The sequence below is a fragment of the Phoca vitulina genome, unplaced genomic scaffold (genome assembly GCF_004348235.1).
Source record: "Phoca vitulina isolate PV1807 unplaced genomic scaffold, GSC_HSeal_1.0 scaffold17, whole genome shotgun sequence".
NCBI lineage: Eukaryota > Metazoa > Chordata > Mammalia > Carnivora > Phocidae > Phoca > Phoca vitulina.
In genome coordinates, this window is record NW_022589720.1 from 13,405,065 (window position 1) to 13,430,503 (window position 25,439).

Below are 25,439 nucleotides of genomic sequence, written 5' to 3' on the forward strand. Positions count from 1 at the left end.
ATTTCCATTTTTTATGTCCCCACTGGACAAATGAAACAAGCATAGTATTTACCTTTTCAACGATGAACTTCCTCTTTCTCTGATTTCACAACATGAAAAACAGTGACCCAAGTGATAAAAGTTTGAAGAAATCACTGGGTGTTACTGGTCAAATTATAAAGAATTATCTGTATGATGTATGCCAGCATGACGGAACGTAACACTAAAATTTCTCATCAAGTTATTACTAATTTGCTCAATTTCATCGATCCCAAGAAAAATGACACTAAACAAGCACATCCTTACAATGCAGTGTGTTCATGTGGAAATACTATACCTAAGTTATCACTTGAAATGGCACTTATGTGGAACAACTTTTTCTAGAACTTTCAACCTCATTTTATTGGTCTACTTAATTTGTTTTGATTTCAAAAGTTAAGTGAAATATTTAAAATGTATTGGTTATAGAATATTCAACTTGCCGTTTAAGGGGCTACTACTAGTCTCTTAACACAGAGTTGGCAGGGGATAAATAATATAGAAGTAAACTCATCACTTTATGCTACTTTATTTTTTTATAAAAGTTTTTTTTTTTTTTTTTAGAGAGAGCATTGCAGGGAGAGGGGCAAAGGGAGAGGGAGAGAGAGAATCTTAAGCAGCCTCCACACCCAGCACATAGCCCAGGGCAGGGCTCCATCTCACAACCCTGAGATCATGACCCAAGCTGAAATCAAGAGTCGGACGCTTAACCGACTGAGCCACCTGAGCACCCGCACGTTAATGCTACTTTAAATTATGTTTATCAATAGCAAAAATAGCAGCTAACTTCCAGTAATGGAGTGCCCATGATGAGTCACAGTCATGTGCTAAGAGCCTCAAGGACACTGGATTTAAGACTAACCCTCAGTAAGCTAGGAATCCCGCCTCCAGGAGGAAACTGAAGCTCAGAGCCCAAGTCGGCTTCCCATCACACAGCTGATCCCTCCAATTCCCGACCCCATGCTCTTTCCACACATCATACTGTCTCCTTAAAGTAATTCATAAGTTAAATGAATGAATCAATGCACAATCAAAATATAACAACACAGGGGCTCCTGGGTGGCTCAGTTGGTTAAGCAACTGCCTTCGGCTCAGGTCATGATCTCAGGGTCCTGGGATTGAGTCCCGCATCGGGCTCCCTGCTCAGCAGAGAGCCTGCTTCTCCCTCTCCCTGCCACTCCCCCTGCTTGTGCGTGCGCTCTCTGTCAAATAAATAAAAATAAAATCTTTAAAAATATATATAACAACACAGAGGTCACTTTAAGTAGCCAGTTATCACACACACAACCGTCTGTTCTCTTTTACCCTGCCAGGAGGGAAAATTTAAGAAGATACAAAAATCTGACCTGGGGCCCTTGGCTGGCTCAGTCAGTAGAGCAGGCAACACTTGATGTCTGGTTGTAAGTTCGAGTCCCACATAGGGTGGAGAGATTATTTAAAAATTACAAAAAAAAAAAAAAATCTTTCAAAAAAAGTCTGACTTAAAAATTACTCCCTTGTTGCCAACGATGACCTTGTTTACACCAGCCAGGAACCAGAACTTTTGCTGTCACCACCCTTACTCGGGATTCCAAGTCAACCCTGAGTCTGGTCCAAGTATTTGGGGCCAGCTCTCCTGTTCCCTGTGACTGGCTCTCCCAGCATCACCTGTTACAACCCCACGGAAGCCCTCCCCACAGGCATTCCCTTTCTCCTTTTTACGCAGCTTTTAAGGTATTAACTCTGTACTTCAACCTTCCCTCCAAAAAGGGGCTGAAATCCTCCACAATCATATACAGCAACAACAGTGAATATGAACTATTTCTCTATGAATCCAGAAGCCTGCCTTATTTAAAGGACACCCAGAACATCAACAGGGGTGAGTGCCCATCTCTGCAGGAGTCACTCCAGTCCCTCTGACGGGTGGTTCTGGCTGAGACACAGGTAACACCAAGAATTTGCCTGTCAGTCCTGATTTATTTAGCAAACACCTGCTTCCAAAAACAACGTTTGCTTCCGCCATCCTCTAAGACTGTTCTCTCGCATATCACTCCACACCAAAACTACATTATCTGTAATGATCCAGAAAAGGACTTCCAAGTGCCTGAACTACTTTTTTTATTTAAGTGATCTCTACACCCCATGTGGGGCTTGAACTGAGGACCCTGAAATCAAGAGTTGCATGCTCTACTGACTAAGCCAGCCAGGTGCCCCATTTCTACCCTCTTTAATTTACACGTCAGACACAACATTTTAAAGCTCTGAAACACCTACACACACACACACACACACACACACACTCTCTCTCTCTCTCTCTCTCTCTCTCAAATGGAAACTTTCAAAGTTCTATAAGGTGAGAACTTTTATGCATCAGGTAAAATCATGAAACAATTCACAGTGCTCCTGTCCTCTCAATCCTAAATCCAAAGCATTGTTTGCTATGACCATCACCTGCACCATTTAAATCAAAATGGATTTCATGTGTTTCCCATTTATTAAAATCGTCTTGGTAAGAATCAGATATTTTATTATGAAACACTGCTGAATTAATATAAATTGTCACGAGGATTAACACAAATCTCTCCTGACTTCCAGAAGCTACACAGCTCACAGTTTCTTTCACTTGGGTTGTGTTGTGGTGATTTTTACCTTCTGTGAAGGTACTATGAAGCCCTTTGTTGACACAGCCCTACAAGATCAAACACACGGTTCAACTTCCTTAGTCCAAAGGTCTTTTTCAATAGGTGTGAAGAGCTGCTGATAAGGGAGATCTAGGCAATGCGCCTGGACTGCAAATCTCAAGCCCATTGGCCAGCTCCATGAGGCCTACAGTAGGTCTCTTCCACAGGTAGGAAGGGAAATGCATTCAAAACACTCCCTTTGTTCCTTGAAAAAGCTTAAACTGGCAATTTTCATGAAACCGGAACTACAGAGTAAAACTAAAGTGGATATTTTTACATAGATTGTTCTTAGAGTTTCTCTGAGCCCCCAAATGTTCTGCCTCCCTTCTATTCAAATAGAACACATATGCCCAGGTCCAGGAAAGAGGCCACCCACAAGGCATTTGAAAATGAAGTCACAAGCAGACATTTACCAGATCATCCAAGTTTGTGTGGGGAAGAAAAATTTGCCCACCATATGCAAGCCATTATATTCTGTCATTGTTAAATAAGGCTGATAATTTAATGCACAATACAGGCAATCTAGCATATGGAGAAAGCTCACAATTTGAGTTCAAAAACATCTTTATAAGTTTGATCATAACAAACACATTTTGTTAAAACTTAGGTAAGTTTTCATCCTAATCTCTGAGATGGATATGTGTGAAATTTAACAGTTAAAAATTTTCCTGCACACAATCACCAGTAACATTTTTACGATACAAAGCACTTGCACAAAAGCTCCCATTCTCCTTTGATCTGGAGCAATCCTGTAAGATGGGATGGTATTACTTGCCTCCCTATCTCCAAAAGTGAGGTTCACAGGGGTTCCACTTTCCATTACCAACAAATGATTTCCTGGATATAATAAAAAAAAAAAATACTGACTGTACCAAGTGTTGGTGAGGATGTAAAATGGTACACCCGCTTTAGAAAACAGTTTGGCAGTTTCTTAAAAAGCTAAACACAATCTTAACCATAGGTTCCCATAATTCAACGCCTAGAGATCTACCGCCTTAAAAGAATTGTTTCAAAAAGTCTGGCATGCAGGGGCGCCTGCGTGGCTCAGTGAGTTAAGCTTCTGCCTTGGGTTCAGGTCATGATCTTAGGGTCCTGGGATCGCTCCCTGTTCAGTGGGGAGTCTGCTTCTCCCTTTGGCCACCATGCCCACCCCTGGTCATGCTGTCTCTAACAAATAAAATCTTTAAAAAAAAAAAAAAAGTCTTGCATGCAAATACTTGGAGCCACATCAATAGCAAAATACTAAAAACCATTCAAATGACCATTAACTGGTATAGAGACAAATAAAATGTAATAAATCCATACAATGGAACTCTTCCAAATCATTAAAAAAAAAAAAAAAGCTGATTTCCAAACCTACATGCTTCTCAATTGTACACACACATTCTTAACCATTCTGTAATGGGAAAAACCCAATCGTGTCTCTATAACTGGGCAATGAGAGAACAAGAAACAAACACAGACGCACACACGCACCCACAAGCATTCAGTGCTGAGTGAAAACTCTGAAGATCTGTGTTGAATTCAAGTCCCTGCTCTCCACTAATGTCAACGAGGGGCTGAGAGACCACACGGGAGACTTGCCCAAACTAATCGAAAGATGAGACTATGGTAGATTGATCATTGTCTCACGGTGCTTAATTATTAGCCACTCACCCTGGAAGATAATCATAAATTCCCAGCCGATTGTTGACTTCGGTGCCTCCTCCCTGGGCAAGGAATTTTATCTGGCTCTTTCCCACCACCATGGCAACATGAAGCAGCCTGAAATTTTTACCTCCTGGCCCTTTATACAAAATGTTTGCTGATCCCTACTTGAAGGTAAAGAAGATAAAATCACCAGCATAGATTTCAATCTACTTTTAAAAAGTACTGTATTTCCCTTCTGATTTTAAAAATGATTTTCTCTTTTGAACTTTGACTGAAAAAAAAAAAAATTTAAGTTTAAAAATAAGGTAGGGAAACAACCCTAAAAAGAGATAATGATGATGGGCTTTAAATACCATGCTGTGTGGCATGTTCTAATTACAGATTCACAGAAAAGAGAACATTCTTTACTCAAACACACAACTCAGTCTCAGACCCAGAACAGCACCACACCTACTTTTCTTACTTGGCCTGGGTGAATAAGTACCATGGTTCAGGATTCTCTAACGACCTACATGACAAAATCACAATGTATTTGAAATGTGATTTTTTTTTTTTTTTTAAAGACAAAGGGATCAAACCATTTTGTAATGGCTAAGTTAATAGGACTCTTTAAATCTATAGTAGGGGCGCCTGGCTGGCTCAGCTGGTAAAGCATGCGACTCTTGATCTCAGGGTCTTGAGTTCAAGCCCCACGATAGCTAAAGCTCAGTTAAAAAAAAAAAGAAAGAAAAACAAACATTAAAATTAATTAAATCTGTAATAAATTCAGCAGCCAGAGGATTTTTGTCTGCAATGACTTCTAACCTGGCATCTTCTTTTTTTTTTTTTAAAGATTTTATTTGTTTATTTGAGAGAGAGACAGAATGAGAGAGAGAGCACATGAGAGGGGGGAGGGTCAGAGGGAGAAGCAGACTCCCCGCCGAGCAGGGAGCCCGATGCGGGACTCGATCCAGGGACTCCAGGATCATGACCTGAGCCGAAGGCAGTCACTTAACCAACTGAGCCACCCAGGCGCCCTAACCTGGCATCTTCTAAGATATCTAACACCGAAAGCTGCGAGGCAAGGTCTGGGGGACCATGTTCCTGACCCTATCAAATTCCAGAAACTGGATGTGGATATTATAGTACCAAGGGTTTAAATAGCACTTTTTCTCCATTTTTTTAAATCGAGATATAATTGACAGATAACATTATATTAGTGTCAGGTGTACACGATTCAACATTTGCATATATTGTGAAATGATCACCACAGTGGGTCTAGTTAATATCTGTCAGCACACAGAGTTACAATTGTTTTTCTTGTGATGAGAACTTTTAAGATCTCCTCTCTTAGCAACTTTCAAATATACAATAGAGTATGATTAACTATGGTCACCACGCTGTACACGACATTCCCAGGACTTATTTGTAACTGGAAGTTTGTACCTTTGACCCCCTTTACCCACTTCTCCCATCTCCTCCTCCACGCCCCACAAACCACTGATCTGTTCTCTGTGTAAGTTCTTTTGTTTTCTGGACGGTGGGGGGGGGTGGGGAGGTTAGCTTCCACATATAAATGAGATCTCTCCTGTTTTATAGTCCTTTTTTTTCTGTTGGAAGTAGAAACACCTTTTCAACATATTTTTTTTCTAGTCCTTATTATTCAAATCCACCTTAAAAGACAATGGCTTTTACAACACACAAAATCCTAAAGCTGGTTTCTCAACATGGTATTAGCGACATTTTGGTCGAGGTAATTATTTATTGAGGGTGAGGGGACAGTCCTAGTTGAGAACCACAGAGCTAGAGCGATACAAAGTTCTAGAGCCACGGCCAAATTAGTGTCCCAAACCACTCATTGTCAGTGACCTCCTTAACAGAAAGCAGACTCCACTGTTTAAGTTCTAGGAACTTCCACAACTTCCCAGAGTCCGATCGGCCCAGATACGGCATACCTGGGGCAGATCTAATTTCTGGGGACATCAAACCAGGTGCATACAGAAGGGAGGGGGTGGCTATAGGATTCAAAATGTTTGACGAACAAGGAAAAAGGTCAAGGAGGCAGACAGTTTGATGGTGGTATGAGAGCAACTCTCTCCTTTTCCTCCCTCTGTCCAGTCTGTTTTGTTTTTAATGTATATCAAAACAGACGTTTCATGTTTTTACACAGATGACTGAACGGGACAGACAAAACCTGTCCATGGTGCTCTTAGCCCTCAGGAGCTATTTCAACCCCACATTGCTCGCAAACCCCCAACACAAAACTTGTCAGAAGTTTGGAAATGGTACACACAAGAATGGAGAGGGGGGCAGAAGCCATTGTACAAAGTGAGTGTAAAAACTGCAGCAAGACCACAAGCAGTGGGGACAAAGGACTGCTGCTGGGGACAGACCCAGCAGATTTTTCCCCAGAAACGAACAGGGAAGGGGAAACCCAAGACTTCTCCCCTCCAGGGATAGCCACCCCTCAGGAGGGGCCCTGGAACATAGTGAAGGGTCAGGGGATCACGGACTCCCAGCATCCCCACATCAGTGGGTGGTCTTTCCATCCCCTGGCCACACACCATGCAGTGTGGGGTCCACAAGGCTGAGTGATCTCAGGCTCATTTCCTCACCTCATGATGGCAGGGCGTTAGACCTGAGGCTGGCAATCATTTCTCAACCACTTTATCAGATTCCAAAGAGGAACGCTTCAACCAGGCCCGGGGCTCCTTAGACTCTCAAGGGACCCTGGGTGGTTTAGGCTCAGGTCTCAAAGGATGCAGAATTCAACTGGGTGCTGAGGCCAGAGCTCCCCCCACCTGCACCAGCTGCAGAGGAGGGAAAGTTCAAGAGAGAAACTACAAGCCTACAGCCTGTGATGATGGAAATGTGTGGCTCGAGGACCCCCAGTTTGTACCATTTTACTGTTGGTTGTGGAACAGTGATGCCTTTTGTTTTCTTTATAGGCAACCCCAGCAACTGTCCTTGGCCCATCAGGGCTGATGCCACCATTAGATTCCAGAGGAAAACGTGTTGCGGACATTCTGCTCCAAACTCACAGACATAATCACCCCCACCCTAAGACGATGCCAGAACTGTTAGATAACTCCCTAGACAGGCCTCTAGAATCCTTGATGGTATTGTTGAAATACTATATGTTTTTATAAGAAATGCATTGCAGCTATTTGTAGCTACAGTAGATTTGTAGCTTTCAGCTAGGTCATCCTCATCTTCGCTAACATCATTTCCTGGCCTCGCCTATGAGCCTAAGGACCATCCTCGGTACTATCGTCACAGGTAGACATGTAGCATCCCCAACAATTCAAACACACCTAAAAACCAGTATGGCCGCAAACGGAGGCCTGCCTGCATTCATTATATAAAGGTCCCAGACTTCATCCCATGTCTTTGGATAACTCCTTAGTACCCCATCCTCCCCTCCCCCAATGCTGCTGCCAAGAAGGATCATGAGGCACTCACATTTTTCCTGTTGTCCTGCCCAGAGGGTCAAACTCTGTTACCACTATCAGCTACTTGGAAGGGCAACTTCCATGCAGAGGAGGACATGAAAAGTATATGAATTGTAGGAGGTAGAAAGGGAGAAAAAGAAGAAAGAAAATGGGAAAAGGCATCACCAACCAGATACTAACCTTTGCTCACTGGTCAAGATACAAAGACTCATTGGCATCTCCCACTCCCAAAAATCAAAATCGAACTATGCTAGGTGGCGAGATGCCTAAATTATGACCATGTGATGCTGTAAAGAGTTTATTTCATGGCTGTGGGGTCCAACTTGCCAACTGATTCAGTCCTGGTTTTATATTCTAATTTTTTTTCCACCTTCTTCACAATTCCTTGAAACAGCTTTTTAGTTACTCTTGTTAACCACAGTGACTAGAAATAATCCCAGAAAGAATTTAATATTGAAAGAAATAAGACATCCCCAAGTTACTGAGATCATCTCAAACAGTGAGAATCCAAGGAACAAAAATCAAACTAGTCCAATCAATATATAACCAACACCTACGTGTTGAAAAGAGAACAAACTAGGGCTAAAGAATCAGTCAACACACCTGAAATTCATCCATCCATTTTTAAGTCACTTCCCCCATGAGGCCATCCATCCATCCACCCACCCACCCAACAGCCCAGTCCTCCTACAGATATCTTTTGAGCCCCCTATTTTGTACCAGGCACTATGAAAGATTCAACAGGATACAGAATTGTTGCTGCTCTAAAGAGCTTAAAATATATCCAAGCTAAAGTACCGCTTTTCTAATACCTTCCCCATCCACTCTCTTCCAAAGGAAATAATTATGTAACATAAGGAGATCAAGGCAAGAAAGACAAATAGGTAAATGGAAGAAAGGACATACAGATTTTATAAAATGAATAAAACTGTTTTGATGCTAAGAACTCTCAAAAACCAGTGAGAAATCCTAAAGGAACTTAAAACTGCATTCCTTTCTTCCTTTTAGTGGAAACAGTAGGATATAGAACAGAAGGGGCAATAAAAGGCCATCACAAGATGTTTGCACTTTTCATGGAATATAATACCAGATATCCTTCACCTCTTACTTCCTATCGTTTATTGTTCTTTCCTATTCTTGACTAGAATTTTTCCAAAAACAAACAAACAAAACCAAAAAATAAACCTACAAATAAAAACTGATAGTAGCCAGAACAGGATTTACATTAAGATTATCCTAGCCAGAACAGGATTTCATAAAGATTATCCTATCTGTTTTTAGGGGAAAACAAAACAAAACACAAACTTACTTGGAACAGGAGTTTGCCATTACTTCTAAAAATGAATGAACCAAGAACACAATAGGAAGTAAATAAACTTAAAACAGCTATTTCTCACTTCTGTGGCATACACACTAATTTCTTTGCAGAATTTTATTAAATTTCAAAAGCGATTGATGTTTTTCATAAAATCATACTTCCTGGATTAAAAGGTGCTTAAAAATAATCTAGTCCAATCAAAAAGACAGATTACATGTTGGCGAGAGTGTGGAGAAACCAGGACCTGCTCACACTGTTGGTCAGAAGGTCCAATGGCACAGATGCCCTGGAAGACAGTCCAGCATTTCCTCAAAAGGGTAAACATAACATCACTGGATAATCCAGGAATTCCGTTCTTAGGTATCTACCCAAGAGAAATGAAAATATATGTCCACACATCAAAACTTGTATATGAATGTTCACAGCAGCAGTATTCACAATAGCCCCAAAGTGGAAATAACCGTCACAGTCCATCAGCTGATGAAGAGATTCTTCTAAAATGTGATACATTCACATGATGGAATATTACTCAGTGATAAAAAAAGGATGAAGAACTGATACACATTACAACATGGGCGAGACTTGAAAACATTATGCTAAGTGGAAGAAGCCACAAAGGACCACGTATTGTCTGATTCCATTTTTATGAAATGTCCCAAAGGTAAATCCATGGACAGAAGCAGACTGATGGTTGCCTAAGGCTGGGTGTCAGCAGTGACTGCTAATAGGTGTAGGGCTTTTTTTTTTTTTGAGTGATGAAAACCTTCTAGAATCACATAGTGATCGTTGCACAACCAGTAGTCTATACTCGTATTAATATGTACTAATATACTAGTACTAGTATTAGTGAATATACAAAAAACCAATGAATCGAGGCACCTGGGTGGCTCAGCGTTAAGCGTCTGCCTTCGGCTCAGGTCATGATCCCAGAGTCCTGGGATCGAGCCCCGCATCGGGCTCCCTGCTCCGCGGGAAGCCTGCTTCTCCCTCTCCCATTCCCCCTGCTTGTGTTCCCTCTCTTGCTGTATCTCCCTCTGTCAAATAAATAAATAAAAAAATTAAAAAAATTAAAAAAAAACAATGAATTGCATACTTCAAAAGGGTGGATTTTAGGATAGGTGAATTACATTGCAAATAACAAAAGAGGAGAGGGAGAGAGACCAACAAGAAATAAGAGACACACTCATGTCTGACTTCATTCCCTCCCTGGATCCTGCTATCCCATGGGCCATCGTCATCCCTGACCTCCCTTATTCCATACATCAAGAGAGTCCTCTTTTCAGTTTACACTGCTTTTCATGGAGTCCCCATGGTCCACAAGCAAAGACGTATCAGTTATTATTTTTGTAACACACAAATGTCATGACTTTCAGAAGACATCCAGAAAGCAACTGAAAATGACCACAGCTAGTGTTTATATGCTTTTCCTAGAACACTGAAACCATAGTCATTTCAGTGCTTTGACTATTTGATGTAGGATAGGATTTCCATCCTTTGTATTACAGAATGCAGGAATGGGTTAGTTTTATGCCGTTTAATCTCCAGCACCTAGAACAGGGCCAGACACCCTAGAGGAGGGCTAAGAATTAAATAATTCACTCTCAATCCCAAACTCCGCCCCAGGGCTCTGCTCCATTCACAGTAAATGCACAGTAGCATCTGCAAGAACCGTGCTGCTCACAGAGGGAGGAGCCACCAAGGGTTACAGCAGGGGTCTTAGAGACCACACTGGACTATGTCAATGACCTGAGAGCTCTCTGCACAAAATGACGGGCCACGTGGCTTGCCTGTTGTATGAGCACAAAGAATTACATGAGATGGCATGAGTGGGCTCGGCCAAGGGCCCCAAAGCCATAGGGCTCTCGGACACAACATGGCCGTACCTACATCCTGCATCTTGCTGCAGGCACCTTTGGTCACGTCCAGGATGGCTGTCAGCCATCTACTGCTTTAACAGCTCTCCTCTGAATGCCTTGCTGGAGAATCTAAGAACGTCCAGGCCTAGTTCAACTCACCCCGTGAGCAAACATTTTCTCCAAAACTACAACTGTGGATGCTTTTCCGTTGGGAGGGATTTAAAAATAACCTCTTGGGGGCACCTGGGTGGCTCAGTCGTTAAGTGTCTGCCTTCCGCTCAGGTCATGGTCCCAGGGTCCTGGGATCGAGCCCCGCATCGGGCTCCCCGCTCCGCGGGAAGCCTGCTTCTCCCTCCCCCACTCCCCCTGCTTGTGTTCCCTCTCTCGCTGTCTCTCTCTGTCAAATAAATAAATAAAATCTTTAAAAAAAAAAAAAAAAGAAAAAAAGTAACTTTTAAATATAAGCTACACCCACCAGGAAAGTTGATGGGGTAGGGGGGGTGCTGAAGAGGATAGAAACCTTTCTAAATCACATAAATGCCTGTATTTGTTCTATCTACTGAGATTTTATCTAAAATAAAAGGCGTGAGGACATGGGAGCACCCGGAACGTGACACGCCCGACAGGCTGTGCAATGTAGTGGTGCTTGTGGTTTCTGCTGTTGTTTTAAATAAACTTAATTTCAGGCTACTTTTAGATTTTACAGAGAAGTTGCAAAGATAATAGAGGCCCCATACATCCCTCACCCAGGCCCCCGCCTTTGCTGACCTCTCACACAGCGAGGGCACATCTGTCACAACTAAGGATCGTCAAATCAAGCTCCACACTTCATTATTCCACCAGTTTTCCCCTCATGTCCTTCTTCCGTCCCAGAATCCCATCCGCGACATTCTAGCTAGTTGTCATGCCTCCTTAGGTGCTTCCCTGGTATGGGACAGTCTCTTGGACTTTCCTTGTTTAATGGCCTTGACAGCTTTGAGGCGTACAAGTCAGGTATTTTGTAGAATGCTCCTTGGTTGGGGGTTTCTCTCAGGGTTGGACTGGAGTGTCGTGGTTTCCAGCGATGGCTCAGTCCAGGGAGTCAAGCTGCTTGAATGGGAATCCTGGCTTCACTGCAGCTGAGCCATGTGGCTTGGGACAAATGAACCTCCATGGGTCTCCGTTTCCCCATCTACAGAAGAGAGAGAAAGACTACCTACCCCCAGGTTTCCGTGAGGATTAAACTGGCTGATAATGAAGGTGGGCACATCATCAGGAACTCCCCATGGAGGGCAGAAGTGGCCACCGACCGAGTGAGCAATAAAGATGCTGGGCCAGACACAGTCCAAAGATTAGCGACAGACAAACCTCACTTCCAGAAGCTTGCAGTCCAGGGGGGCAGAGTTGAGAGAGATAACTGGAGCTTGATGCCACAAGGACCCATCTGGGGAGACATACACAGAGCCTGCACCTGGGGTGTTAAAGGAAGCAGGCCTCACACAAGGGATGAGATGGACGGACTCCCCTCGGGCAGGTAGAAACCACGCTGAAAGGTTAATTTTCTGCAAATTAGCCAAGTGCCGGTGTAGGCTAGGCTACAATGTAAAGTGGCTTACCCGCTCTACTTAATCCGTCCATCAACTGTTAACTGCTCCGCAGAACTGAACAAAGAAGGCATTCACCTTTGTCCGGGCCAAGAAAAAAAAAAATCTCAGACCCTCCCAACGGAGCTCTAGAAACCACGAAGGACTAAAACTGCCTCCCCACTTAGCAATAAAACCTAGGCCAAATTACATTGTTTTACAATGCAACAAACTCTTTTCCAACTGTGTTCTTATAAAAACAAGAAACAATACAGCGGCCAAGTCACTTGGAGGTATCAACTTTAGTCCCTCTCAGTTCAAGAGACTTGGTCACTCAAAACTTGGATATTCTCAGGATCTCCTTGAGCAGAATCAACAGGAGGACAGAAACAGGGGCAGGGTGGGGTGGGGGGGTGCTGCAGTTAAGACCCCACGGGTGGATGCGGACACTAAGCAGGGCCCGGGTGGGCTAAAGTCTGGGGCCTGCCAAACAAATCTGGCTGGGTCCCCTGGGGGCAGGTAACACAAAGCTCTCAGTCCTGAAGCTCAAGGAAAGTTCCTCTCGGTTCCTCCTGGCTCCTTGTCAGCTTCTCTCCCGCTCCTGGATGCCAGGCCCTGTGTGGACCAAAGTGGCCCTAGTCCAAACTGAAGGCCCTCTCCTCCCCCTTTCCATTCCCAGGCAGCCTCCACAGACCAGGGGTGAGAACAGGCTCACCCCAGCAAAGGAGCAGCTTCCCAGCAGGAGACCAAGGGACATCTCCCAGGAAATGGAGTCCAGCTACCCTGTTGTCCCACTCCATCCTTCCCAAGCCTCTGCAGCTACCATTTAAGCCCCTCTCCCCCAATTACCTCACTCAGGAAAAAGCCTGACTCATGGCTGGAAGCAAGGGCGTGCATGCAATAAAACCCCTCAGTGGTGAACCGCCAGCAGAGGGCCTCCTCTTATAAAACAGAGCGGGACGGGAAGGAGGGTTAAGCAGGGTCGCCGAGACCCCCCAGCCCAGCTCCCAGACTCTCCTCCTGCAGTCCTCCTGGTCTGGCAGCTCTGCTCTGCAGAATGGAGCCCATTCTCCGCTCCACCGGCCCATGAAGGCAGGCAATGGCAGGCGGGAAAGCAGCTCATGAACGAGATGCCACAAACACCAGTGGCCAAGAGAATTTCTAATAAACTCTCAGGACACAGAAAACAGAGTAGAGGGGAGGCTCTCACCCCTGCCGTGCTGCTGGGCCCAATCGGGGTGGGGGAAGCGCTCCTTCACTGTGCCAGTCCTCAGCAGGATGAGGCCTTCCGGGTGCTCACCCAAACGAAGGAGGGCTCCTTCCCTTCCCTCCCCGCTCCCAAGTTCACCAATTCCGTGAGTTTCAAATCTGGTCTGAACTCCTTGGTGCTCTCTTTGGAACCCCACACGAAGTAAAACATCAGCTTCGAAGAGCACTGGCTTTCAAACCACTAGTCCAAAGAGCTGCCCCTAGAGGGGAAAGCATTAGGTCCAAGCAAAGCCAGGAAGGAAGAGAGGGAGGGAAAGGAAAGAAGGAAGTTAGTGAACATAAATATCCTGTCCACAAATTGAATGCATTGCTCCTAAATAATTTACTACACAATGCTGGCCTACACCCCTGCGGGAATTATTTACTCACTCATTAATGCTCGCTGCAATCCAAGTGTTTGTTTGGAAATTAGTTGAAAGTCTTTTTTTTAAAACCGGTCGCTTAAAAGTTATTTTAGAAGCTGCCACAAGACTGTACCTATAACACAGCTGGCTTGCTGAACATCACCTAAAAAAAAATGTCCTTCACTAGCATTATTTAGGGAGTCCGCGATACCACCACAAATACTCCTATATCATCATATCCAGGACATATGCAAAGTGCCCCACTGGTGCATGAAACCAGCTTCCCTCAATAAATCCTGCAAATCTGTGGTTAAGCCCACAGCTCAGCTTTTCACATGGCAATAAATCTTCCTTACAGACTTCTACAGAATGCCCATGTGCGGCCCTCTCTTGTGAACACCAGGCAAACTGGAAGGCATCTTAGGGGGCACAATCCAAACTCCTTTGTTCCCCAGAAAAATGCCACAGACGTTGGTCAACAGACCCTGGAAATCTACAGAAACCACCACTCATCTCCAATGCCCCAATTTCCAGGCGAGAACGAGCCAGCAGTCCCTGGGGACATCCCGGCATTGCTTACAAGACCTAGCAACATTTAGAGGGGCAGACACAAACGGGTTCAAACCCCCTCACTCGACAGAAAAAGCTCCCAAGAGAGGTTCAGTTTAAAAATCCCAGTGGAGGGCACCTGGGTGGCTCAGTTGTTAAGCGTCTGCCTTCGGCTCATGATCCTGCCAGGGTCCTGGGATTAAGCCCTACATCGGGCTCCTGGCTCAGCGGGGAGTCTGCTTCTCCCTCTCCCTCTGCTGCTCCCCCTGCTTGTGCTCTCTCACGCATGCGCTCTCTAATAAATAAATAAAATCTTAAATAAATAAGTAAGTAAGTAAGTAAGGACCCCAGTGGTTCACAGAAAACTAGCAAGGACAAAACGGCCGAAGTGGCCGACACAGTAGTCAGATCAATCATGGGCAACCCACCCAATGCCATCAGGCAATTTTAGAGTGTCACTAAAACTCTGCAGACCCCACTCATCTCAAGAACTCCTTGAGCTCTTTCTCTTCTAAGAAAGAGCTGACCGACAAGTCTGTGTGCCCTCCTGCTGTCATCAATCACAGGCTAGGAGATAAGCAGATTCTTCGAAGCAGAACTTGCCTGCAGGCAGCCGAGGCCTGGAGCCGCCTGGGCAAAGGCACGAAGGAAGTTGCACGTCTCTCCTTGGGCTAAGAGCTGCAGGAATTATCACAAGCAGCTCAAAGGGCTCCAGAGATAAAACTTTCAGGAGCTCCCTGCTGGCGGGTTAGCAGTTTTCTCCGAGCCTGTCTTGCCTCCTGTCTTGCTCATGCCCTCTCAAATAAATACAATCTTTAAAAAAATTTAAAAAATGAAAATAAAGTGCCGGACAACACAGATCTAGAATCTAGAGATGTCATTTGGGGAGCTCGGACGGTGGTGTGTATACAAAGACATGAAAGCAAGGTCTTCTTTTCTTCTGCTTTTTCTCATTTTAGGGAGCATACATACACATGTTCCCCAGTGATGACCAGCAAAGGTATGTAGGAATCCTTGTGTTACTGGTCCCAACCGAACCTATCTTAGCATAACACTACCTGGAGAGAGAGACAGAGGCTGCACGGTCTTTTTCTTTACTTCTGAATAAGAGTGTAATAAATTAAAATTGCTCTAAGAATGTTAAGTCTACACGCCCAGTGTATGATTAAAATAGTTCTGGGGAACTTGGTACATAAATTGCCCTGTGACTTTTTTTTTTCTTTTTAACCAAAGGGATGGAAGAAAAACTTATCTGTTTACTATAACACAAAACTCTACAGCAATTTCAAAAGCAATGTTTTCTAAATTCTTGAACTCTTAATTGCACATGTCGACTCATTATCTGAGTTATTGGGGGTTTGGAGTTAAAACAAAAAAAGCTAGACAATTAATTCTACATCAAGCAGTAGAAATTAAGTGCTTTCACCCAAAACTGCCCTCCTCCTTCCATGACCAGATATTTTTAATATAATAAGATGAGAGAGTCTTGCAGAGGTAATGAGCGCTGCGTAAGGCAAATGCAGTTAATTGGGGTTCCCATGAGCTACAGGTTAGAAGTGTAATGAACTTGAGCAACAGTAAAAGCTAGCCTGGAGCCTGGTGTGCAGGGATCTGAAGACAGACTGCAGAAAAACTTGTAAATTTGCCTCAATACCCAGCAGGGAGGTGAGCAGTTCTGAGAGGCAAACTGGCTTTTCAACGCATGGGACAAAGGCCCACCTAGGCCATCTGTTCTCACCACCTTCCCATGCCCAGGCCCTACTCTAGTCCCCACAGCCAGCCCTGTCCCTATTTAATCTACGTGCTACGGAGAAGCCAGAGTGATCCTTGCAAACGCAAATCCTTTCCCAGCTTAAAGCCTTTTTCATTTGGACAAAATCCCTCCCAAGGCCTAAGGACTGTGAGCATCCTGGCCCCTGCCTCCCCTCCAACCTCCCCAAGACTTTTCTCAGATCTCAGCCAGGCTGAGCTCATTCACACCCAGCCTGTCCTGAGTCTTTCCCAGTGGCTCTGTCAATACCAATGCACCCTTTTAGCCTGGCCATCAACACTGTCCCCCTGTGGAAGGGCCTGGCCCTCCCCAACTCAGCCACCTCTGCTCCCTGCACTTTTGTCCACTGATGGAGAAATCAGGACAGGCAGAGCTCAGAAGGAGATACTGTGGGTTCAGTTCCAGACCACCACAATTAAGAGTATTGTAGTAAAGCAAGTCAAATGAATTTTTTTGGTTTCCCAGTGCATATAAAAGTTGTTTACAATACACTCTATAGTCTGTTGACTATGCGATATTATGTCTAAAAAAAGCAATGTATACAACTTAATTTAAAAATACTTTATTGCTGGGGTGCCTGGCTGGCTCAGTCCATAGAGCATGTGACTCTTGATCTCGGGGTGGCAACAAGCCCCACATTGGACAAGGAGCCTACTGAAAGATAAAATAAAAATACTTTATTGCTAAAAAAAAAAAAAAATGCTAACCATCACCTGAGCTTATAGCAAGTCATAATCATGGTCACAGATCACCCAACAAGCATAATAATATTAGAAAAAGTTTGAAATGCTGCGAGAAGTACAAAATGGGACACAGAGACACAGAGTGAGCAAATACTGTTAGAAAAATGGCACAAACAGATTTGTTCAACACAGGGTTGCCACAAACCTTCAATCTGTAAAAAAAAAAAAAAAAAAAAAAAATGCAGTATCTGCAAACTGCAATAAAGCGAGGTATGCTCATATATAAGTACGTTGTGCGATGCCAGGCCTCTCTGCTTAGCAGGAGGCTCACCTCTGCTAGGAAGGGTGAAGGACAGAAGGAGGATCCTTTCAACAAAGACCTAAGAACATGGTGGCCTTCAGCATCAGTTCCATTCACCTTGATGCTCTGCCAGAGAGTGTATACTTTTTCTCAGCCCTGCCCTATTAACAATGACCTCGACCTCTCATGCCCAACTCCCTTCCCTAAGATTACCCCTACTGCATTTAAATAGGTATGAAGACTATTACAGATTTTGGGGTTCACAATCATGAAAAGCAGTATTACAAGTGATAGCTATACCCTAAAAACACAGATCCTGGATCATGCACCAAAACCGCCTGCCTTCTGGAATTTCTTACAACGAGCATTCAGGGGCTACTCATCTCAGAACCCCGGCACCTGATCTGCTCACTGTCCAGTCCAATGCTGGCCAGATTCATTTTCTAGACAGCGGGAAGGACGCTAGAAATTCCCACCACCAGGCAGCTTCCAGAGCCAGACCGTCATGAAGCCGTATTTTCCACATTTAAAATGACTGATCGGAGAAGCTGTTTGCTCTTTGGGCCCTGGCTAAGGAAAGCAAAAGGATTTTCCACATCTCTGACCTGGTGTTCTACTTCTTTCATAAATCCAAGGTATGTTCTCATCTTTTAGCAAATTTATTTCACCCAGAGAACCACCACCCCAACCCCCCAAAATTCCAAATGCAATTATTCATTCTACAAATATTGACTTAGCCCTATTGGCCGACAAGGCACTGTGCCCGGGCCAAGAAGGACACAGAACTCAGGGATGAGGACATGGGCTTCAGAATCCAGCAGACCAGCCTTCAATCCCCCAACTGGCCACGTGAGCCTGGAGAAGGACAGCAACAGCGGATACGTGGGGCACGTGCCAGCGCCATGCATTTCACGCGCACCGACTTGTTTATCTCTAACCCCCGTGAGCGAGAAACTAATACTGCCCCCATTTAACAGATGTGAGAGAGCAGGCACAGAGTAAAGAACTTGCCCAAAGTTCCGGAGCTAACAGGTGGCACAACAGGTGGGGTTTTTCTCTTCTCTTTTTTTTAAACCAGTGCTACTGATGTGTAATTTAGATCATAAAATTATTGGCTCCCAGGCAAAGTGCATCCTCATTAACTCCACGTACTAATGCCTTACCACTCACTTTTCTTTCCTGAGCCAGTTTCCTACTTTCCAAAATGCAAATGATAAATGCGAATCCACAGAGTAGTTAAGGGATGACCGCAAGGGAATGAACAACAGTGAAGTAGCCCAGTCTAGCACCTGGCAGCAAGAACGGTCGGACAGCCTGAAAATGAACCAAAGACCGTCTCCTCGCAAAGAGTTTAATCTAATCAGAGACGAAACTAGTAAATACAGAAAACAGCCATCATCAAATGCAGAGAGAGGAACACACAAGAGCAGATAAAAATACAAAAGGGTATTGTGTGTCGAAGTGGGAGGGAGGATCTATGTTCTTTGAGCTGAAGTATTTGCAACACAGAGCCTGGGCTGAGAATGTAGAGTTTAATACGGCACTAAATCACAAACTACACGAGAACAGTCCAGAGACTCTACTGGAGGAGTTTTCCCTATCTGACACAGATAACACGAGGCAATGAATCAGCTTGCTGGGGAGAGCGGCCTCATTCCCTTTCTCTAGAGATGGGTAGGACTGTCTTTAAGCAAACTAACACACAACTTGGCTTCCAAACCCTCTGAAGGAAACGCTTCCAAGAATGAATGCAGTGTACTCAACCTAATACATCTGTCTGGTCTCATTCTGCAAAGCTTACTGCTGTCTTCTGAGGATAAATCATCGTGCTACTGACCTTAAAACCCTTTTCTCCCAAACTGTTGCTACCCATGGAGCCAGAGTCCCACTGCTCTCTACAGGACAGAAGGCAGGAGGGCAACAAAGGGATGTTCTCCCATCCTAGGGCCAGAGGCTCTCAGCCACCAGAGCCCAGAGCAGCCTTCCTGACGCCCAGCCTTCCAGGGGCTGCAGGGACAACCCAACCACCAGGGCAATAGGCCCATTTCAGATCTGTTGGTTGACAAGTGTCACAAAGTGAGAAAGTTCTGTTTCTAGGGGCTGCCAAAGCAAAAGACAGCGTTACCTTAGGAGTAACCCACTTTCAAATATATTTTATGGCTTCCAGGAATCCAATGACACCAACTGATCATCTTTTGTTTGCTTTAAAGAATAAACTCCCTGCTGCAGGTGGGACAAAGAAATTTAATTCCTGATTTCAAAGATGCTCATTGGCCAGCTAGAGCCTTCCCACACAGATCATCCTGCGCCCTGACCCGAACACGGACAATGCATGGGTCCGGGGCGAGAGCTGTGGGGAGTCAAGAGCTGCTTGTTAACGGAGTGATATCTGAGGAGGGAGGACAAGCCCACCATTGTGGAGTCCAATTTCCTGTTCCACAGCCTCCACAGCAAATTAAAAAAGAAAGCACCCATAGATGACGACAGACACCTCCTCAGCTGCAGTCCCAGTCATAAGCAACAGAAATCTTTTCTACTTGGCATTTTCACAAAGCGATAGTGTGTCTCACACACCCAGCCTGTGTCCTGTATCTGTTACGGGCCCTAAGGCACCCGCTGCCTGATAGAGCAGCTGTTCTCCATCCCTAGGGCCACTAACGGACTTCTAGGACATCCCTGGTGGGTACTAGGGGCAGGGTCCAGAACGGTCCTCCCCCAGCCCCCCTACCACTACCGCCTGGAATGGGGCACTAGAGGGTCACTCGTGGGGCTAAAGGCATGTGCCTCCTTGACCTCAGGAAGGGCTCCAACATCAGCAACATTGACACGTGGGGCCAGATAATTCTTCCTTGTGGAGGCTGTCCTGGGCACTGCAGGATTTAGCAGCATCCCTGGCTTCTATTCACTTGCAAAACCCCACCCATGGGGTTATCATTGTGATAAGCCAAAATGATCTGCAACCCTCACAAATGTCCCCTGGGCAGGGAAACCCCCCCCACCCCCCACCCCCACTGAGAGCCACTGGTCTGAAGTGGTTAAATGTTAGCATCCCACCTGGAAGAAGTTTTAAATCATTCACTTCCAAGGCCCGAGGACAGAGGCCAGCATGGTAAAACCTTATCATCATCTCTCTGAACTTCCTCCTCCCGACCCCCATGCCATCTGAAGGGTCTCTGCCATCGCTGGGTGGAAGGCTGACATTGGACAATCGCATCACCCGCACCCAAGAGGTGCCAGACTGCTGTGGATCCTGCCAGGTCCTGCCACGATGCCATCTGCTGATCCGCCCCTGTCCCCCTCCTCTCCAGCCCTTGTCTACTGTGCAGAAGCACAGAAATCCTACCTACGTGCAAGAACCCAGGACTTCTGATTGCCCCTTGACAAAAGTTACTTGCTCTGCTTCTGTTTGCTTGCCTCTCTGTGACGTATTCAATGGTGGAGCCAGGAGTGGAGATGGGTCCTTGCAGGGCGCAGGCTCCTATCGTCATACTACACTGCCCCTCGAGTGCGAGACAGAAAACAAGGCCACAAAGGAAACAGAAGGGGGGAGGTCACAGGAAGCACAACAAAAACTGGGGAAACCAAGGAGAAAATATCACACGCTACAGGGCCAAACCACCTCCAATCACTCAATCATTGACAGATCATTGGTGATGGCATTTTCGTTTCGAGTGTTTTTTTTTTTTTAAGATATATTATTTATTTGAGAGAGAGAGAGAGGCCGAGACAGAGAGAGAGAGGCCGTGTGCACAAGCGTGGTGAGGGGCAGAGGTAGAAGCAGACTCCCTGCTGAACAGGGACTCGAACAAGGGCTCCAGGATCATGACCTGAGCCGAAGGCAGAGGCTTAACCAACTGAGCCACCCAGGCGCCCTTAGAGTGCTTTATTAAAGAAAAAAAACAGAGAACAATTTCACCCGTCCCCAAATAAGGCCCAACGGCCGCCACCACATCCAAACGGATTACACGGGCAATATTAAAAGATCTTTTGTGCTACAACATTTATGTAAGGAGATATATTCTCCCTCTTTTAAAAACTCTTTCCACAGAATAGAAAACGTCAGTGTGGACAAAGGCAAAGTATATTTAAAGCTTGGTTTTTTTTGTTTGTTTTTTAAGTAGGCTCCACATTGGGCTATTTAAAAAACCAAGGTTTGGTTTTTTAATGTAACCATTATAAAAAATATGGGAAATAATGCTTTGGCATTTCCACATCTGAGCTACTGAGCATACATCCACGTGACTTCCTTTTTCTGAGCTTTAAATATTCCTTAAAAAATGTAATATAACCACTTATCTTTACCCGTTATAAAAAGAGCAAAAAAAACAAGAATCACCTAAAACTAAAGCAAAAAAAATCACCTCTGAAGGTTCTCTTATGTGGCTGTAAGTGGAAAATCTGTACATTCACATCACTTGGCAGATATTTAAGGCAAAGGATTAAATCAGTATAAAACCAGGTATTCACATGTGTTAAATCACACATGTGAGCAAACCAAACTGAATGAAACAACAGGTTTTCTAAAGACACTTCAACCTCTCGCTTGTGAGGTATGGATAAAGCTTTTAAAATAAGTTCATTCGTTCTACAAACTGATAATAGAGGCACAAAGTATGAACAGTTGCTAAAGCTACCATGACACGGTCCTTAAGAACACAGTACATCCAAAAAAAAAAAAAAAAAACACAGTACATCCAGGGGCACGTGGATGGCTCAGTCCGTTAAGAGTCGTCTGCCTTTGGCTCAGGTTTTGATCTCAGGGTCCTGGGATCAGCCCTGCGTTGCACTCCCTGCTCAGTGGGGAGTCTGTTTCTGCTTCTCCATCTCCCTCTGCCCCTCGTTCATGCGCTCTCCCTCTCTCTAATAGATAAATAAAATCTTTTCTTTTTTAGATAAATAAAATCTTAAAAAAAAAAAAACCACACACACACAATACATCCATTCCAGTCTCTCTAAATGAGAGCCTCTTGATGGACAGAAATCAACATATACAATATACACATTATACATGTAAAATGGATCAATAGAGACATTTTTATACCACGTGTTTTATACACATTTATATAAAATCAGCGCCAACACTGGAATACTATTCAGCCATAAAGAGGAATTCAGTACTGATATATTCGACCAAGTGGATGAAACTCAAAAACATGCCAAGTGAAAGAAGTCAGGCACAAAAGGTCACATATTGCACGATTCCACATACATGAAATCTCCAGAATGGGTAAAGCTATGGATCATCGGTGATTGTCAGGGGCGGGGGGAAGGGGGTGAATGGAGAATGTTCGGGTTTTATTTGGGGGTTAAATTAGATCATAAGGGTGAAGTTCTATTCCAACAAAATTAGCTTCCTTATACGAAGAGACACCAGAGAGCTCTCTTTCCCCATGCGAGGACACAACCAGAAGGCAGTCCTCTGCCAGACAGGAAGAGAGTCCTCGCCAGAAACTGAATCTGCTAGCACCTTCATCTTGGACATGTAGCCTCCAGGACTGTGAGAAAATAAATGTCTGTTGTTTAAGCCCTGCCCAGTCTGTGGGATTCTATGACGGCAGCCCGAGCTAAGACTACAGAGTTCTGATCAAACTCATTTTACAAACGGGAGGCATGAGATTCTGAAGAGTATGGCAGCTTGCCCAAGGCCATCCACCCAGCAAGCAGGAGGACAGCATTCAAATCCAAGCAGCCTGCTTCCACGACCTTCCCCTCGAAACCACACTCCATAGAGAGGCATTCAGGCTTGCTGAATGAACACTAAGTGACCAAGAGAAATAGGACAGAATCCTAGTGTGGCATCGAACCTTCCGCACCTCACAGCTCTGCAAAACAAAGTAAACTTTTAAAATTGGCAAGTAAAACTTTTCTCCCGCCTCCCCCTCTAAAAGACAAGATTATCCAGCTTCTATCCCTGGATTAGCCAAGGAAAACATAAAGAATGGGCCAAAAAGACTGAATAAAGTGGGGATCCATTCTGGAAAGGCAGAAACTTAACCTAGATACCACCTTTGCAAAAACAGTTTTACAACATCGTATTTTTGGGAAGCAAGCTAAAACTAACCCAAAGGAAAATAGCCCATTCCATTCCCTTCCTCTGCTCCAAAGTTAAGAAGCATCACTTCTTCACCACTTAGAGGGTAGAAACCCCAGTCAAGTTTTGTTTGGCTCACTCAGTAAAAACCAAAATGTTCTGCATTACTTGCCAATATTCTACAAATTGGGACAATTCACAGGGATCTACATATGTGGCCTCTCTTTAAAAACTAGAAAGCCTGGCAACACCGAATCTTAAATTCTCCCAGTTTGGGGAGCTCTGGTTAACCACAGTCCCCACCACTCCCTAATGTCCACAGCATGTCTCATTTCACTCATCGTGCTCACCTGCTGATCCCTATGGGCCAGTATTTGCAACTCTTTCAGATAGTAGGTCATGTAGTCTGGACCTCAATATAGGTTTTTAAAAATGCATTATTTGGTGCATAATGCCTCCATTCAAAGTAAGCTTTTGAAGGGAAGGGTTTCAATTATTTAATGGGCTTATCAAACAGTGCTCTTTAATTAAACTTGGCTCAAATCAAAAGGAAAATGCCTATGTTTTTAGGCCAGTCTTGGACACAACATATTGAATCATATCTTAATTCTGACCAAATGGCAGAATAAAGCCCTTTTTTAAAAGCATGAATTTTAGCCACCCAATTAAGTGTTCTATTTATAGCTGCCAGGGATTACGGCTTCCAACGTCTTTCACGGCCATCCTGCCCCAGCACTCGTGAGCAAGTGCATGCGCACACAGACATGCACACACACCCACGTCACTGCCTCAATACTGAATTTCAGCTGCCAGCAAGTCAGACTTTTTCCATTACTTTGGTGGGATGATTCCTGAGCTATAGGCACGCTTCCTGGCCAGCTGCCAACTGAACACCAGAATGTGAAATTCTGTTTATTTCTCAAAAAGAAACAATAAAAAAATTGATTCTATCTTCTCTTTGGTTTTCATAAAGTTCACCAAAAAGGAGCCTACATTTCTCACTGTGTTTCCATTCTTTTTTGCTATCCTAACACAAATATCAAAAACTGTTGCTTTTTCCCCAGTTATAAAAGTTTCCATACTCAGAATTGAAAGATGCTAAAAGTCAAAAAAAGAAAGAAAGAAAATCAAGCAGCCATTAATACGCTCTTAAAATTTGCTGATTAATTTTAAAAACCCAAACCTTGAGGAATAATCAACTCTCCTTCGACTAGCAATAAAGCAGGGGAGCTGAACACTTGGCAACTTGGCCAGGAACCCAGGCTTTTGTGCCATGAATTGCTTGGGAACATTTTAAACAGTGATTTTTGCTTCTCCTGGCAGGTCCATCTGAAACCCAAAACCGCATGTTTCACCCCTGGTATCAGAGTGTCTTCTTCATAGGTCTGTGAATGAAGTTATCGTTTGAGAAACTGCACGTGTTGGGTGGATACTCCAGCTGAAGGAGGAAAATGAGAACTGTCATCGCTGAGACCCCAGGAGAGTACCAGGTCGGGGACCGGGGAGGAGGCCAGCGCGGAACAGCTCCGCACAGAATCAAGAGCAACCCTGGGTAGTTGCCGGCGGCCAAAGCAGGAGCGGTGTGCAGCGTGGGATATGGGTGTGGCCAGGGGACCAGAGATCTGGACTCAGAATAAGAGAGACAAATTACAATTATGACACTATTAGAATTCAGAACTGAGGCCGGCAAAAATCAGAGCTCCAAATTCAACAGGGAAAGCAAAGCTTTGACCTACACTGGGGTGGGTGGGGGGACGCTCTGGGACACAGCACCAGGAATCACCTCCATAATGTGGCTTACTCTCTGTAGCTCAATGTTGGAAGACTTAGCTCATTCCAGTTCAGGCAAGAAATAATTCACCACACTCAGCTAGCCTGGGCTCCTCACGGGAAGCTGGCACCTGGGAACACGGACTTCGGCAATCAAAGTCAGAAAAGACAAAGGCACACCAACAACTTCTATGTGCTCTTGATAGAATGAGGAAGACCTTAATAT

At 44.5% G+C, this 25,439-nt stretch overlaps 1 protein-coding gene across 1 annotated transcript in view; it reads right to left on the minus strand.

Moving 5' to 3' along the window:
* Window positions 1–25,439, minus strand: part of MYO10 (myosin X) — a 210,349-nt gene that overhangs the window by 167,294 nt on the left and 17,616 nt on the right. The window lies entirely within an intron of this gene.